Source organism: Camelina sativa, chromosome 3 (assembly GCF_000633955.1).
Source record: "Camelina sativa cultivar DH55 chromosome 3, Cs, whole genome shotgun sequence".
Classification (NCBI taxonomy): domain Eukaryota; kingdom Viridiplantae; phylum Streptophyta; class Magnoliopsida; order Brassicales; family Brassicaceae; genus Camelina; species Camelina sativa.
In genome coordinates, this window is record NC_025687.1 from 15,178,139 (window position 1) to 15,184,392 (window position 6,254).

General features: G+C 32.6%; 1 pseudogene; it reads right to left on the reverse strand.

Moving 5' to 3' along the window:
- Window positions 3,924-6,254, reverse strand: part of LOC104779000 — a 2,566-nt pseudogene continuing 235 nt past the window's right edge.

Below are 6,254 nucleotides of genomic sequence, written 5' to 3' on the forward strand. Positions count from 1 at the left end.
TAAGGAGGGTGTATTCAAACCATGATTTTGGAGAATTTGATGGGATTTAGGAAATTTAGAATTTTGATAGATTTTAGGGAAGTTCACATGATTTTCTGTAAAATTCTTTCAAATCCCACCTAAAACCATGAGATTTGGATTTTTGTATTTTTAACTAAACAAATCCTCCAGAATCCTAAAAATTATTAAAATCATAATCCACAAAACTGTTTTGAATAACAGTAGATTTTAAAGTAGATTTTTAAATCATCAGTTCAATAACAAGAGATTTTAATGGATTTTAAAGTAGATTTTTAAATCATCAGTTCAATAACAGTGGATTTTAATAGAATTTTTAAAATCCATGATTGAATAACATAGAATTTGTAAATTTCACACAAATCACTTAAAATGTCAAGTTGAATACACCCCAAAATCTTGTAATTTTGACTATGGCATTTATTCAATGATCCAAGATACATAATTTATTTTCACAAGTATAATTAAACTACAACAGATCTGCAACTTTTAATGATTGTATTTTTTTTTTTAAACTAAGAATATATATACTATTAAAGCAAGAATACTAACTAGACTCAAATTGGACAATGACTTTTAGTTGGTACGTTTTTCATTAAAAATGGTTAGAGAATTGTTTAATTTAATTAAATTACCCTATAGTTTTGATTTAACTAATTGACGTTTATACCCTCTGGACGAAAACATATTTACAACCGGGTTGACACGTGGATCCTGTTTGACCCGATTATAGTAGACTTCAAAACACGCGGATCCGTTTGTAACCCGGTTTGACACTATTCGGATTTTTTATTTGGTTTGATTCAAGAATATTTATTCCCATCACCAAACAGAGGTATAATCCCTATAAATAAGGAAACTGGTATTCGAATATTAAATGGCTTCAATAATATCAAATATTAACTACTACCATACTTAATCCCTATAATTATTGTGAATATTAATAATAATGAGAAATCTTTAATACTTATCAATTGTGATTTTGTTGGTTCCAAAATAATCAATAGATTAAATACGAAATTATATATATATATATATAAACTTATTTGATTTGCTTTTATATTGTGAGATATTTTTGGAAACAACAAATCAACTTAATAAATTAAATAAAAACCAAATCATCATTTAGTTTAGATTTTTCAATATTTCCTTAACAAAATTATAGTAATTAATTATGAGTAGTATAGATGGAAATAATTAGAAACTCAGATATTAGATATATGTAAAGTTGTAAACTAATTTACAGAAAAGGTGTACTGTATATCCCACATCGACTAAGTATTTTGGAATATGGGTCATAATCCCTATAAATATATGACTAATATGTTTTGAGTACAAATGAACTGGAAACTTAATATTGTCATGTATCTAAATTTAACAGTTTAATTCGGTTCTATATTTGAGCATATTTAAACTTTTAAAAAATAATCCTAATAATATATATACGTTTTTAAAAAAGTTTAGGATATTATAAATATTTAAAATTTTATAGAATGTTTAAATTATTATAAATATATACACTCTGTCGAAAGTTTAAAATATTATAATATATTTAAAGTCTATAAAATATTTAAGTAATATTAAAGAAACTATATAAAAATACAAATAAACACTATATAAAAAAAGAAAATAAGTCAAAATAACAAACTACATTAGAAAAACAAATTACAAAACAAGTAACTAGCAAAATATCTAATCTCGTGCTGTAGCACTGGGCTCCCCTAGTTAATAAATTAAATGAATAGTCCAGATACAAAAACTAAAAGAGCTAGAAGAAACAAAGGACAAGCTGAAAAAGAAAACAGAGGAACCGATGCCTCTATTCCAAAACTTCATTGTTCCTGTTCAATCTGATTCTGCAACCAAGCTGGACCGCCTAACGCAAGGAAGGAGTTAAGCCGACCATCTCTTGTCACACTAGATGCAATCGTCTTAGCCAACGAATTGGCTTTCGGTGAAGAAAGGTTTGATAACGAACTCCCCCATCACCTGTATTACACTAGTAATTTTATCCAATTCAGCCCTGTACTTTGGCCATTTATCCGGAGATTCCAGCGCCAAAACCACCGCCGGACAATCCGTCCAAACTTCACAATCCATAATATGAAGATCACATATACTTTTTAAACACCATAAAAGACAACTTAGTTCAGCGATTCTATTAATCCGTGGAATAAAATAATGATTGTATTTTACCTTCTTTTTTTTTTTTGACAACATGAGAACAGATTAGCTCAAAAAGAGCCAATGGGAAGGGATATTGTTTACATAGCTAGCTGTATGCGAAACTGAACGAACCCGTCGTGCCAGATTGTCAACTTTACCATTCGGAGCGCGGGGGACTAAGGCTAATGAGAAAGAGAGGAACTCCTCTCTATCAAATTGGAAGGTTTGCCACTCGGTAGGTGAAGACACCATCTTCACCAGGTTAGAGCAGTCGGTAAGAAAGACAACGTCTTGGTTATCTGCACCAATCAGACATCGCATCGCCCATATAAGTGCTTCCATCTCTGCATGAAGAGGTGTAAGACTACGACAGAGGTTGGCGGCTCCCACAGTGGGAGTTTCCTCCCCAGAGGAGGTGCAATACTAGCCACGGCCCGCATATTTGTCTGTGGCTTTCCAAGACCCATCTACAAAACAAAGGTAACTCGAAGCAGGCCTAGCGACCACCAACCTAAGTCTGTCACTGTGCGTGACATGCTGAGCACCGAACGGCACATCGACTGTTTCATCCAGCTGGGCACAAAACCAGGCGTGAGGTTCCTCTTCTGCTATTCGCAAATCGCCAGCGGATTTGAATCCAGATTAGTAAAAACTTTATCATTCCGAGCTTTTCAAATATACCACAATATCCAGGGATAAACATCTGGGGTGGGGGACTGTTGAGCCTGCCAAAAAAAAAGAAATCCATACTTTCATAGATAGAAGCAGATGGAAAGCCATACGGCACTGTTAGTAAAGATGAAAAAGCCCAAACTTGCCTTGTCGGGGAACATTCAAATAGAACATTATTAATTGTCTCAACCGGAAAACCACAAAAAATGCACGTTGTATCACAACTCAAACCTCGTTTACGAAGATTTAAAGTGACTGTGACACATCATGTGATGACTTGCCAAAGAAAATGCCTAATTTTAGGAGGACAATGGATTTTCCAAACAAAAACCTGAAGAGGTGTAATGTCTGGACCACAGATAGTCCTTGCTGTTATCGTCTGTCGTAAGATATGATATCCCGACTTAACCGTATAAATACCAGATTTGGTGAAATGTCGTCCCAGCATGTCCGAACAAGTCGACATACCTAAAGGAATAGCAGAAATGATAGCAACATCTTCCGGCACAAAAGTGGCCGAAAGCAAGGCCATATCGTAGGAATTGTATTTTACCTTTTCTATTAGGCCTTTTGGGGTTATTTTTTTTTTAACATCTGTTTGAATATTTAATGTATATTTTAGATTCTTTCTATATTTTTATGATGGCACTTATTCAATGATGCAAAGTCTATTTATCATAAATAAAATAAAATAAAAACAGTTTTATTTTGTGAAAAGGTTATTTAAATTGTGCTCTCTTTTTTTTTTTTGATAGGATGCTTTATCTTTTTCATCAGGCCTCTTAAGTGTTAGTTTATTTGAGACACATATTTACTTATACTTTATTTGAAAAATATACTTTAAATATTAGATTTGTTCTACATATAACGCAGTTTTTTTCTCTTCACCTACATAGCTCATATCTACAAATTTTACTAGAACTCTATCTCCTTTACATCATGATTTTTAATTACCGTCATTTTATGCATTATTTAAGTAATGAAATAGCAAATTATTAAAACGGATCAGATGATCGCGTCGATATATCTCACAAGATATATGTATACTATCCAGTAGTTGATGTACCAAAGAGAAAGAAAAAAAAAAAGAACCAAAGTGGTACATCATCAAGTCCACTTAGCCAAAACGGCCATGCCACCGGCACCAAGCAAAACAGCGGCGTATGACTTCATTTGAAGCTTGATGCTCTGTTGCATCTTTTGACCCATAAAATCTGCGGCGAGAAGGTCCACTAAAGACATGTAGATGAGTAGTCCACTTGAGGAAGCATTGAGCAGTCCAACCGTTATAAGCGAGTCAGGGCTATTCTCTTTGTATGTTTTAGATACAGCCGTTCCTAAAACCACTCCGAAAGGCGTTGTGATCGCGAAAAAGAAGGCCATCACCGCCTTTTTCACCTACCCGTACCTTGCCTACACATGTTCTCAAACTCTCAATCATATGAATTTAACTTATTAAATTCAGTTCAGTTCAGTGCTTTCAAGATTTATAGTAGTCATTCAATTCAGTGTTTTCAAGTTTTATAAGAGCTAATGTACTTTTTGAACAATAAAAATAATCTAGTGTTTTTTAAAGTATTTCTCTTATATCGGTATCGAAGATCAACGCTAAAGGAGGACGTGTGATTTGATATTCACAAAGAATGAATGATACCCCCACATTAGTTTCTCTACATTTCAATAGTACTTATAAAATCAACATAGACGAGAAACCATATATACACAGTTCTCCAATATTCCTAAAAGTTTATGGATAATTAATTCAGACCAATACTTAGGAATGAAGAGGTTCACATTCTTCTAAAATAAGAAAATAAAATATATATACATTATTATAAAATTAAAAACTTAAACCGTTTTTTTATAAATCCAAATCGATATATCATTTCATTCTAATTATAAAATTTAAACCTTAACCCTAACCATCTTATTTATAAACTCAAACCGACATATAATTTTGTTCTCGTTATAAAATATAAATCCTAACCATCTCATTTGTAAACCCAAACCGACGTATAATTTTGTTCTAATTGTAAATTCTAAATCTTAACCATCTCATTTGTAAAACCAAACCTGCATATAATTTTGTTCTAATTGTAAATTCTAAACCCTAACCATCTCATTTGTAAACTCAAACCAACATAATATAATTTCGTTCTAATTGTAAAATCTGAACCCTAACCATCTCATTTGTAAACCCAAACCGACATATAATTTCATTCTAATTGTAAAATCTAAACTCTAACCACATCATTTGTAAATCCAAACCGACATATAGTTTCGTTTTAATTGTAAAATCTAAATCCTAATTTTCATTTATAAACCCAAACCAATATATAACCTCGTTTAATTGTAAAATCTAAACCAAACTAATATTTAATTTTCCTTAAATAAAAGTATACAGAATTTGTTTCCTTAATTTGTTTGTTTTTTAATTTAATTTTGATTTATTTTTTAAATGAAATATTAGATAGGACATTCTGATTAGTTGAGAGGAGAGAAGGTGAATACAAAGGTTCTCCCCTAGGGGTGAACCTAAGTATTTTTCATTAATTCATATGAGTCTATTTATTGAAGAAACACAAACAATAGATAAACATATTCGAGTTGAAACTGGATTAGATGTCCGGGGGTGGACATAACTACATCGGCCGAACTAGTTTATTAAAAGAGGGGAATTTACCTGAATGATATAGCCACCGAGTCCCATGCCTTCGAACATTTGGTGGAAGCAAAGGGCAGCGATGAGGCCTTTGATGGTGCAAGTATTATTAGTGGCTCCTACGGATAAACCGATAACAATCGAGTGCACCACTATTCCTAACTCCAATACCTAATCCATTTATTCCTTTCAGTATCACTCAATCATTAAGACATTTTATAAAGGTTTACAAATGTAATATATTGGAGTGATCCATCCAAAATAAAGATCTCCAATTTGGTTAAACTGATTTGTTTTGAACAAACCCCTATTCAAAAATGTTTTTGTAAACATTTAAAGACTTTAGTCAAATTGTTGAATTTTTATATCTCTATTTATATATTAAAAATAAGTAATATGTATAAATATGACTATATCAGTTAAAATAATTTATGGAATCTTCAAAAATAAAAGAGACAGAAGGAATACTAACGATGGCCATAACACGATATCGCAGAAGCTGTAAATTAGAAGTACCAATCTCCTTGTCATCGCTAAGATTAAGACCATGACCATGAGACGCGTGAGCTTGCGGGCGCCCAATCTCTTGGTCAGTAGTCTCAGCGGATGCCACATCAGCACGTGGCTCCTCCCTACCAGACCTGCTAAAAACGCTGGTGGTAATAGAGTCAACCATGAGTGTAAACACCGTGGAGATCATGGCTACAAAGCCGGTGAAAGGAAACTTGTGCCAGGG